The sequence below is a fragment of the Pelodiscus sinensis genome, chromosome 6 (assembly GCF_049634645.1).
Source record: "Pelodiscus sinensis isolate JC-2024 chromosome 6, ASM4963464v1, whole genome shotgun sequence".
Lineage (NCBI taxonomy): Eukaryota > Metazoa > Chordata > Testudines > Trionychidae > Pelodiscus > Pelodiscus sinensis.
Window position 1 is genome coordinate 95,572,098 of NC_134716.1, and position 12,317 is coordinate 95,584,414.

At 47.2% G+C, this 12,317-nt stretch overlaps 1 long non-coding RNA gene across 1 annotated transcript in view; it reads right to left on the reverse strand.

The window, feature by feature from the left end:
* Nucleotides 1-316: 316 nt before the first annotated feature.
* LOC142829947 (uncharacterized) overlaps nucleotides 317-12,317 on the reverse strand; it is a 49,812-nt gene continuing 37,811 nt past the window's right edge. Inside the window, exon 3 of the long non-coding RNA XR_012904904.1 lies at nucleotides 317-402. This is a non-coding gene — a long non-coding RNA (uncharacterized LOC142829947). The remainder of the gene's footprint in view (nucleotides 403-12,317) is intronic.

The following is a 12,317-nucleotide window of genomic DNA, read 5'->3' on the forward strand; positions in this document are numbered from 1 at the left end:
GTGATCAGAACACCTTCCACATTTAATACCAAACCTTACATGATAGCGGGATGAATGTTTTGCTATGATTTGCTCATCTAGCAGATCTTGGATGAGCAACTGCTGGTTGAAGCTGAACCTGAGTGAGACAAGCAATGTTGATGGGCAGAGGGAAGTATCTTGAAGAGTTTACAGTTTCCTCTTGTTAAAGGGACACGCATGCACACTCATATTTCCCAAAGTCAAAATGGCACACAGTCCCATTAGTCCAAGCGCCCCACCATGCACGGCTGGACTGAGTTCTACCCCCCTTTCCCAGGCAGGGCTGGCATTGCTGCTTACCCAAGATATGTCTGTCCTCCACACAAGGCTAGGGATGCCAGGTGTCCAGTTTTGAATCGGACAGTCCAGTATTTGAGCTTTCTGTTCGGGAAACAAATTGAGAAAATCTAAATGAGAAAATATAAATTGCCAGTATTTTCTAAATAAGATGTAATGTAGTTTGTGATGTAATGTCCAGTATTTTTGTTGAAACCCAACTGGCAACCCTGCACAAGGCTGGCATCCCGGCTTCTCTGATCAAGTTGACAAGAGCAAATAGGACAAATGCCCACTTTTGCCAGAAAGTCAGGATGGCCAGGACAGGGCTTAAAAAAGGGACTGTCCCAGCCAAAATGGGACATATGGTATCCTTATTCATGGCCAGCAATAGTCTGGCTCACCTAAAAGTCACTGGAGAATAGAAGACACTGACTCAACCTGTGCAAGTCTGTGCTGTGGAAATCTACTGGTTTGGGAAACATTTATTAGTATTCAGACTTGTTCAGGTGACTGAGCTAAATCTCTTAACTACTCTGTGCCTTTATTTCCCCATCAGTACAATGGAGATGTACAATTAATCTTCACAGGGACGTATTGAGGATTCATTGGTTAATGTCCTGACAGTACTTGGATGATTAATATCTCTAGGTAGGGGCTTATTGACTCAAATACCATGAATAAGAATACTTTGCAGTGTATTATCTTATATGCATCCCCTCTGCCAAATTACCTGCATTTTGTGCTTTTTTTTTTTAAGTGCTTTTCTTTTCTTTCTAAAGCCAGAGGCCAGCCATGCAGAGACATTCCTGCTAGTATATGTTTTATTTATTTATTTTTGCTCCTTGCACAGAGATATCTAAAAGGGGATGAGGCGGAGCATGGATGTATTTGAAATAATCAGGAACAAAAAGCTGCTCTATGCTGCCCCTGGGAGAACAGCTAGGGGAAAACACACTGTGGCATAAAGCCATCTGCATTCCCTCCACGAGAATGGTACTGGGCAGTTTGTCAAGGCTATAGGATAGATGTGCTTATGTCTTGTAATAATTTTACATTCATTTTTATTAATCGCATAGTGCCACGTAATGTAGTGTTTAGGGAAGGGGAGTTCTGAGCTGTATTCCCTACTTGGCCATGGAGCTTCTGTGGCCTTTCTGCCTCAGTTCACTCACCCATAAACCAAGTGACTTAGCTACTTCCTTCTATGGCTGTTATGAAAAATAATTAATGTGTCTTTGCAAAGGCCTGCAGATGCAAGGTACCATCAGTGTAGGAATTATCAGGTACACAGAAGAAAATAAAGGTAGTAAACCAGACACATAAACAACATTAAAAACCAGACACCAAAAGTCTGTGCACAAGTACTAGCAGTAACTTTTGATCATGAACTCCTATTGTACTGGCTTTTTTCCTGTCTGCTACTACTCAGGTACTAGGAAAGGGGGAGTGTTTGTGCCATCTAGTGGATACTAACAATCACATGGACTGAAACAGCAGCTTAGGTTACAGCTTATTCTTTAAAATGTCATGTCTTACACATACACTCGTTCTCTCAACATTTGTGTTTACACTAGCAGTACTCAGCCTTTTGGAGCTGGAGAGCTATAAAGGCAGTTCAAGGAGCTGTATACAAACACAGAGGCAGAGTTCTGACATCACAGTGCAAAATTAAGTCAACATGAATTTGCCTAGATGCAACACAACTAGGGTGCTAGGATGGAATCATAGAATTGCAGCGTCAAGACATCATGCCCTGAATGTGGTGGTGTTTCTCTGCAAACCCATTCAGCCTCTCTCCTCTTTCTCGCCTCCTCTTCTGGCTGCTGGGAAGGGGTGTGTAGTTCCCCTTGTCTGCCTCTCACCCTCATGCACACTTTCTGGGTGCTTGCAGGGATAGGAGGGAATCACAATAGAACTGTGTGTTTGCAGAGCCCCATCTGCACTTCACTGAATCATCAGACACTGCTCTGCAGATCTGCACACTGCCTAAAAACAAGCAGCGTGAGTGAAAATGTGAAATGCTGATCAAATTCCTAAAGTGCAAGAGAGCGGCATGTGGATGAAATGCCATTGGTGCAGACATTGCAAATGTTGTCCATATATATTGTACACTAAATGTGTGAGAGAGCTGTGACTCCACATTACACCCCTTTTCCTAATGTGCTATAAAATGCACAACCCCCACTTTTTTCTTGTGCTCTCTGTACAATGGCATCAAACAGAAGTAATGCTAGGATTCAGAGCCAGGGGAACAAAATGTTTTAGAAGTGTGTAAAAGACACAGAGTGAGCGCAATGGTCAGAACTATTTATTTTAGACAGGTGACAAATTATAAAATTCCAAATAGAGCAGAGCTGGTAAATCCTATTCATCCTCCAATGATGCTGTGAGTTAAAGTTGCCAACCCTCCAGCATCAGCCTGGGGTCTTCAGGAATTAGATTAATCTTTAATTTAAGATCATGTCATGTGATTAAATCTCCAGGAATATATCCAACCAAAATTGGCAACCCTGCTATAATTTCAACAGGGCTTCAGCTGGGCACAGGATTCCTGCCCACAGAGCAGCCTGCAATTTCAGGGCAACGGAGGGCTTACAGGACTTATATGGTGCTTAAGGTTTGTTCCAGCCCTCTCTGCTCAGAATAAATTCCACTGCTAGTGAAGGAGTAGAGGATTGTGACTCTCATCCAGCAAGTTGCTGCCAAACTGACTTGCGCCCAAAACTTCTCCCCATCTTACAAATTGCCTTGACACAAATATGCTGGAGAAAGAGAGGCTTGAGCATGAACATTATTGGCTAGGCTCAGGGTCGGAAAAGTTCCCAGATGATCAAAGAGCCAAAGAACCCCCTCCACATGTAGACCAGCCCACTGCTCTCAGCAGCCATCTAGCTCCGAGGTTCCCAAAACTTCATTACACCACAACCGTCTTCTGAAAACACAAACTACATCACAACCCCAGGAGAGGGGCCGAAGCCAGAGCCTGCCCAAGCTCCAATGCCCTGGGTGGGGGTGCCAAAGCCCACGGCCTTCAGTTCCAGGCAGAGGACCTGTACCCTGAGCCCCACTGCCCAGGGCTGCAGCCTTCAGGCTGTGGGTCCTGGGCAGTGGGGATTGAGCTTTGGCTTCAACTCCAGGTAGCCGGACTCAGGCTTTGGCTCTGGCCCCAGACCCTGGCAAGTCTAAGCCAGCCATGGCAATACCATTAAAATGGGGCTGTGGCCCATTTGTGGTCCCAACCCATAGTTTGACAACCACTGATCTAGTGCTTAGCCTATCCAGCCCCAGCTGTGCTTAAAGGGATCCGAATCAAAGTTATAGGATGTAAAGTATTGGTCCCTATGCTCAGGGCTGGCTTGTTGTATGGACCCGGGTGCCTATGCTCCACCAATGTCAGGGCAGGGCTCTCCCCCTGGCCCCACCTGCTGGCCCCCTCACCTAACCTGGGTCCTGGGCAATGAGCCGCTGCCCTGAGCCCTCTGCACTCCCTGAACAACTGTTGCACTACAACTTGGCGACAAGGGAGTAGTGAGGACAGCAGACTGATTGCTGCATCTGCAGAGGGAGGAGACATCTGGCAGCCCCTGTCCCCTGGTAGATGACTGAGTGGATTCCTTCTAGGGTTTGGGTGAATGCCTGCCTGCTGCATCCCAGTGTTTGAGTTCCTAATCCCCAGCCCAGAGCCCTCACCCCGAACCCTCTGCCCAAGCCCTGAGTCCTTTCCACACTCCAAACCCCTCATCCCCACCCCAGAACCCACAGAGGCTTCACCTTCTCCTCAGTCCTTACAAGGCAGTTATGTGGGGTGGGGGGTGCAGGACTTGCACCCAATCTGGGCACCACCAAAAATTATACAAACCTGCCACCCCTGCCTATAACTCTAACGTTATTCATGGATGCACTGTGAGCGCTTGTTAACACTGAAAACCATCTACATAAATGCTAAGGATTATTACTCCTCCTATTGACATTTTTCTTCTTTTACATTAGTCCCAGAATAGGTATACAGGAGAGATGGCAAAAGAATACAGAACCAAGAAAATAGACATCTGTGCAGGAGATGGCTAGATGACTCTAGTCCAAGTAATACTGTAATTTAATTATATTGTGGTATAAACACCCACCAAGACTGGGATTAATCAACTCATTCTCCTTTGGTGCCTTAAGGCGCATTTTAAATCTATCCTCTCTTTACTGGAAATCAGTGCAGCAAGTAACACACTATGTAGCCCTAACCCGCTACCTAGCCAGAACCATGACTTTGAAAAGCAAGAATTCTACCCTGCATTACATGTTTCTGCTAACTAAAAAGCTGTCTGGAGTTTTTAGTCCTATTTCTCCTGATTAGGAACTTTATTTCTGGTTTACGCTATCAAGAGTATGAATTGTCTCCCATAACATTACTATTTTGAATGGTCATTAACAGTTCTGATGCAGTCCAAATTTCATGTATACCCGCAAATACAGGAGTGGGGAACCTAAGGCCCGGGGGAAGGATGTGATTCCCAGCTTGCCTGGATCCAACTTCTGAGGCTCAGGGCTCCTTCCAGCATTGTGGATCCTGCACTAGTATTCCTTCTCTCCACCCACCCACCCACCCCCACACCCACCCGCACACACACAGCTGGAGCACACAAAATCTACTAGGCTGAGCCCCCGGACTCTGGTGTGCAAGGGAATGCAAGGACTGTCTTTCTCCTCCTCAGTCAGGAGCCAGGTTTTTTTTGGTGAGGGGGGTTCCTTTTTGCTTCTCACTTGTATGCAACCCTCAACTGATTTTTCTGTGGGTCAATGGCTCCCAACCCTAAAAACATTCCCTACCCCAGCACTAATAAAATAAAAACAGCTCAGAACTAACATAAAATAATCAATAACCCACATAACTTCATGACAGGATTCATGCCAATGCATTGGACTGCACTATAATACAAAGGGAAGAGATTGCTCAGCAAGGTATCATCTGTTGGGAATCACTGGTAAGTAGGGGGAGGGATTATGCAAATGAAACTGGGTTGCTTTCAGGTATCTGCTGCTGTGGAGGACAGCAAGTTAAACTATATCACCTTGATTGGCCTGTGGTTAGCAATGCCTTAAGGGGAGGGAAAGGAATGATTCAAGTTTTTTGGCCAAGCTGTTGTTTTTCCAATAAAATCAGCACAGTTTACAAATACGGGATAGCATCAGTCTTTGGGGGGGAAGGGAGGAGGAAAGTTTCTTCTGGCTAGTATAATGAGCAGCATTTGAATGTCTCCATAGGTGTGCCCACGGGGTGTGCCGGGTGAGCCCAGGTACACCCTAACATCTCGGGCCGGCTAGCAGCTGCTGGAGGAAGAGGGGGATTCGTGATGGGGTGCTGCAGCCCATCACTTTAAATTCCCCGCAGCCATTTACGGGGCACTGTGGAGCAGAGAGAGTGTATGCGCAGCGTCCTCAAACACCACGCAACAGGTGAGAGGGGAGACGCCCGAGCATGGCATGACGTCATGGCCCGGGACTTTAAAACCGTGCGGCCCAGCTCCAGAAGCAGCTGGGGCCCGATTACAGACGCCAGCCTGAGCCATTTTTGCGGCCCAGGCCCTGCTCAGCCCGGCAGCACTGCATGGTGCTCCTGAGGCTCCCCTGCCCCGGGCCAGCCTGTAGCTTGGGCCAGCTCTGACTCCAGCCCCACAAACTGGAAGGCAAAAGCCGAAGGCAAAGGAGGGGATGGGAAAGGGGGGGAAAAGGAAGGGGTGGGAGAGGAAGGGGCTTGTCTGAGGGGAGGGGGGCAGGTCAGGAGAAGAAAGGGGAAGGCACCAAGGGACAGGGTAGAGGAGACACAAATGCCAGGGGGCCAAGCGGAAACAATGAGGAAAAGGGTAGGAGGGGAGGTGTCAGTGGGAGGGAGGACAGGTTGATGCTGGGAGAGAAGAAGGTAAGGGCATTGAGGGTTGGAGGGGGAGGTGCTGAGAGAAGGCTTGAAAGAAGGGGTGGGCATGAAGAAAGTGGGGATGCAGCAAGTCATATGTGAGGGCACAGAGGCATGAGGGGAATGGGGGCAGAGGGTGGTGAGGGAGTGGGCATCAAGGGAAAAGAGGGCAAAGGGGGAGGCACCAGGAGGGTGCAGGAGTAAGAGAAGGTTCAGGTGCCAGGGGATTCTGGGGGTGAAGCAGAAGGGCAGACACCTGCAGAGGAGGGACCAGCACCAGAGGAGAGAGGCAGGGCAGGTGTGTAGAGGGAGGTGTTAGGAGAGGGGATGAGGAGGGGTAGCTCACATGATCAGAGTGGGGCTACTGGAGGAGTGGGCACAGTGGGGAGAGAAGGGCTGGTGGAGAGTGGCAGGACTCAGCAAGGCTGAGGGCAGTGAGAAGGGCAGGAGTCAGGACAGCAGAGGAGGGTGAGGGGTTGGGGGGAAGCAGGCACCAGGGGAGCTGATGGAGCAAGGGGAGGAGACATGGCAGCAGAGGGAAAAGGCAGAGATTTATGAGCTATTTATTAATAACTTGGGTGCCGCAGTGGCACATCTAAACAAGCCACATGAACTAAGTACTGGTGCACAACACAAAATTCATTCTGCTCATGGGAGGAAACTCTTAGAGGGAACACTTCCCCCAGCCTCTCTGCCCCCGAGTTAATGTCACACACATTGGGTTAATGCAATTGCAGGATAGTTGCATGAGGGGGTTTGTTGAGGGCCAAACTAATCCCTATTGGTAGGAGGATGGTGGGAAAAAGTCCTTATGGGGGGGGGGGTCACATGACACCTTTTACTTCTGGTCATGTGTCCATCTTGCTCCGAGAGTCTTACCACCAGAGGTGTGGCCAATGGGGGTCAGGGGCGTGGTTAACAGGGGTGTGGCTAATGGGAGTCAAAGTACATTTTAAAAAAATTCTTTGGGTGCAAACCCTAATGAAATGTGCTGTGCGCACCTATGATTGGGACCGTGTGTCTAAAGATACACAGCATACATTTTTATGTTTCACACAATATATTTTTAAAAGGTGTGGTCCTGTTCTGGCATGCCCTAGGTGAGGCCCAACTTAATTTCTCCCAAGTACCATATCAATAAAGCATCTTTAAAGTCAAGGAAATGCCAAAACAATCTAACAAAATAGCATATCCCCTGAGACTTATCAGGCCTGTACTCCGGGGAGGGGATGCTCAAAGGGTGTGAACGCATCCCCCCATGTTCCCCAAAGTCAGCCAGAAGGGGCTCCGCAGCCCCCTTCCTACTGGTCTGTGGCTCGAGCTCAGCTCTCTTCCTTCCCCCCACAGCGGGGAGCCCACGTTAGTGCTGCAGCCTTGCCCTCCCCGCCACTCCACAATAGTGGAGGAGTGGGGGAAGAGAAAGCCGCAAGCTTCACTACAGGATCTGACTCAAGGGGAAGAAATATTCCTCCTCCACTCCCCCAGCTGGTGGAACAGCAGCGTGTCAGTGCACTGCCTGGAGACTTTCCCCGCTGTTCCCATTGCCAGAATCCAGCTCTCTTTTGCAGCTTCCTCTTCAGCAGCAGTTTCTCCCTGAATGGCCTTGGAGCACCCTTTTCTGTTCCATGCCCAATCATTTGTAAGGCTTCTAAGACATTTTAAATATTATACAATTAGTCAATCTTCTTAATGTTTACTGAATATAGTACCATGCAATATAGTATAGTTTAGGGGAGCATGGGCCAATAAACAGAGCACAGAATGCTCACTTACCTACAGTATAACCTAAAGCAAGTCACTTCATCTCTCTGTCCTTTTGCATCCTCCCCTACCCTCTTTTTCTTTCTTTCTAGATGTAAGGTTCTTTGGGGAAAGAAGTCTCTCTTACAAACACTAGAGCCATAAACTGAACTGTGGCTTCTAGGTACTCCTGCAATGACAACAGTAATTACTTTTACTTACACACACACACACACACACACACACTGTTAAGAGAACGTGATTATGGTTGCCAAGTTAAGGACACGGACACACACACACACACACACACACACACACACACACACACACACACACACACACACAGTTAAGAGAACGTGATTATGGTTGCCAAGTTAAGGACACACACACACACACACACACACACACACACACACACACACACACACACACACAGTTAAGAGAACGTGATTATGGTTGCCAAGTTAAGGACACAAGAATTAAGAAATGCACAAACTTAGATTATTTGGATAACCTTAATTCTGACCCCTTGGGCATACTCATTATGATACAATCTTAAATTACATGATCACACACTATTTTTTTCCTCAGAATTCCATGGAGTGTTGAGTGAGCTCAATGAGAACAGAGTCTTCAGAGACTTTGTCTGCTACAATCAAAGAAGTCTTTACTGGGCATGTTCAAACTGTGATTTTTCATTTATTTATAATTTTGCCAAATCGGCAGATTTTCAGAGAGATGGCAAAAAGCACATCTTGACACAAAGGCCACCCCCTTATCAAATTCTGAGTCCTTGGTCCAAAGCTTGGGGGAATTAAACCTGATCAAAGAAGGTTTTTAGAATGTTTTAATCTGAGTAAAACAAAATTTTCTCTATCCTTGTTCTTGAAAACAACTGCTCCATTTTGGCTAAAATCCTAAATTTCAGACCAAATAATAAAAGTCTGGCAACGCTGTAAATTGAAAGCAGTCTTATAATGGGAAGTATAAGGCAACCTTAATAAAAGGGACTTTCTCTACCCTGTGTTTAGTAAATACAAGACACTACAGCAGTATGTTCTACACAAGAGTTGCAAACATTTTCCCCCAGGTATAAAATTGATGAATTAGAGTTCAGACAAATCAACGTGTCCAGAAAATAACAGTAAAATTCAGGGGTCCTGAGTCTTCATTGTCTTACACCGTGCATAGCTATTGAAATCTGTTCTAGTGGGTCTCGTCAGAGTCAGCCATTCATACAAGTGGCAATATTCTACACTTCCTTGGTTCAGGGGTAACTGACTACAGAAGGTGAATTATATTGGAGAATCAGAACTGTTCAACATACATACACACAGACATGCGCCTTTTACCCCTAAGAAGGGCTAGAGAGGGGTTCACGATGAAAAATACTCTCACTCTAGCACAGAGCCAGCCCAAGCTACGGGCTGACCAGGCTACTGCCCGGGGCGCCCCATTGTAGGGGGCGCCGCACGGGGGGTGCCAGACCGGGCAGGGTCGGGGCCGCGCATGCACCAGGCACCCGAGGGTGGGGCCACGCATGCGCCGCACTCCCAGGGCCCGGGGTGCATGAATGGCTCTGGCCGGCCCTGCTCTAGCAGCAATCAGATGGCAAGCACTCCCAATACATCTAGCCAAAGTGAATTTTCTTCCTTTTTCTATGAACTGGTACTTCTCTTGCACCTGTCAAAGTTCTAGTGGTCTGATCAGTATTGCTTTTTAAATGCTTCCTCTTCCAGCAGAATTCACTTGCCCACTGACATTCAAAGATCTTTGCTTTTACTGGGCCAGCAATAAAGCAAATATTAACCACTTAATTTCCAGCCCACAGACTGCTGTTGAATTTCAGGATCTTAATCAATGGCGCATTGAAGGGATTAAAGTAAGAAAACTACACCTTATACTCTCCTTGGTTTTCTTGGCACATTCGGTACGTAAAATCCCGAAGACCAATACTTCAAACTTCTTCCTTAAAGTGGCAAATAATAGTATGAATTGCACCTCAGTCTTGTGTGGAATTTTCTATAGCGTGGGGTCCCTAATTAAAGGGACTTGTGTTTTGTGGTGTTCTAAATTTACAGAGGAACACACCATTCTTTTCATGTCAAGATATATTCTGTCTACATTAGCTCTCTGCCAGTCTGAATAGTCTGGCAAATACATATTTAAAAGGTAAATTAATTGTAGATTAAACTTTCCCCTACACTTATAAATAAATACATAAACACGCAAGCAAGCCTCATGAGCTACCAGTCAAGGCCTGCACAAAGCCCTTTCTTAAGCCAAAAAGAAGCCAGCCTCAAAAGATGCCCTAAGAAATTAGCATCTTGAACAGCTGTTTCACATTTTAAAAACAGCTTTTTGGAAGATATAAATTGTCCCTATTCAAAAGCTGAAAGTATGTGACATCGCTAAAGGCTTCAGTTATTAATAAGACAGTTTTCTTTAGGTCAGCAATAAATAATAACCTGAAACCTCTACTTTCTCTCTTGCAGGCTTTTATTTGCCCAAGTCTATAACACAGAAAAGTTCTTCCTTCTATACACATACATTTTAACACACTGTCAGTGTTTGGGGAGCAGGACTAAACAATTTCAAGGTCAAAAGTGCCTCCCAGCCATTAGCTTCCTAGAGAGCACAAAACTGCCTATCTTCCTGCAAAGCTTTAGGCTGTAAAGTAAGAGAAAGATTTCACTAGTGTTAAGAATTCAGTCTCTTCTCCTGACCCGATTGACTTTAATGGGAATGGAATCTAGCTCTCATTAAGTTCCTTAAGGTCAACCTTATGGATGTAATTATCAAGCACTATGCTAACATCAATTATATCATCTGAAGAAGTGGGTTGTGCCCATGAAAGCTCATGATACCATTTTCCTTTTTTTTTTAATCTTTAAGGTGCTACTAGATTTTTTTTTAAGTATTTACTGTTACAGACTAACTCGGTTACCCCTCTGAAGCTTATGCAGTTAGTGTCCGTCTATACCAGCGGTTCCCAATCTTTTCCAGATGGGGACCCATTTTGACAATTCAGGAAGACTTGGTGACCCAAGGCAATTCAAAAACAGGAGGGGTGGGGGCAGGGAGGGCAGAGCCACCTGGGGAGACACTTGGTGACCCCTTTGAAATGTAATAGCAACTCATATTTGGGTCCTGACCCATAGGTTGGGAAACCCTGGTCTATACCTTTTCTCCCTTACTACTATGAATTCACATCACTTCCTTCCTCTACTCATTCCAGGAAGATGGTGTACTTACTTCTTAAGCCAGTAGTCTCCAACCTTTTTACACCCAAGATCACGTTTTAAATGTCAGGACAAGCCAAGATCTACCCCATTTTTTTAAGACCCTTTCCCTTCCTTGAGGCCCCACCCTCTCTGTTCCCCTCCTCTCCATCACTTGCTATCCCCAGCCCTTATACACCCTCACTGAGTTGAGACAGGAGGTGCGGGCTCGGGGGTGGGAGTGAGGGATTTGGGTATGGGAAGGGGTGAGTGGTACAAGATCTGGGAGGGAATTTGGGTGCAGGAGGAGGTGATGGGGCTGCAGACTGGGGAGTGTTGGGGCCAGGTGGAAGGTTGGGGTGCTGAGCAAGACACAGGCTTGTGGATGTGAGGGTGCAGGAGTTTGGGTGAGGGGCTCAGGGCAGGGAGGTTGGGAGTGTGATGGGCTCAGGACACAGATTTGCAGTGTGTGGATGGTGCAGGAGTGTTGTGGCAGAAGACTGTGAACGTGGGGGTGCAAGAGTTTGGGGATGTGAAAGGCTCAGGACAGGGGGTTCCAGTGTATGATAGGCTTAGATTTGGGGTTGGGGTGGTGCAGGAGTGTTATGATGCTGCGGCCAGATGGGGGCTTGGCCCCAATTGGGGGCTTGTTGGCCAGGCTTCATTTTTAAATAAAATATTATGTCAAACACAAAAGGTTTCAGCATTGTCTTTCTTCATGAGAGGAGCAGAAAAGTCAGTCAGAGCCACACAAGTGAGATGCAAAAAACAACCCCACCAAAAAAAACCCAAGCCTCACTAATGTGGCCCTAGCTGTGCTGGTGGAGGCAGGGTGCTGGGTCAGGGTGCTGAGGCACACTGCTCAGGAAGTTTGCTGGGGCGGGGCACACGGTGCTACGGCAGGGAACAGGGTGCTCTTTGCGGGGGGGGGGGAGGATTGGCCAGGGGGAGGGAACAGGGACACCTCAGTACCTCAGGGTCCCGCAGCTGTGCGCCACGTCTGGGATTCAGGAAGCACGTGAGCCGCCCCCCCCCCCAAAAAGCCAGAGGATTTCCTAAAATTCCAGGTCTGTCATCTGCCAGCGACTTCCTTCCCCCTGCTGCCTTCCTACATGTGTGGGGGGCGGGGGGCGGGTAAGAGTCCTGGGACT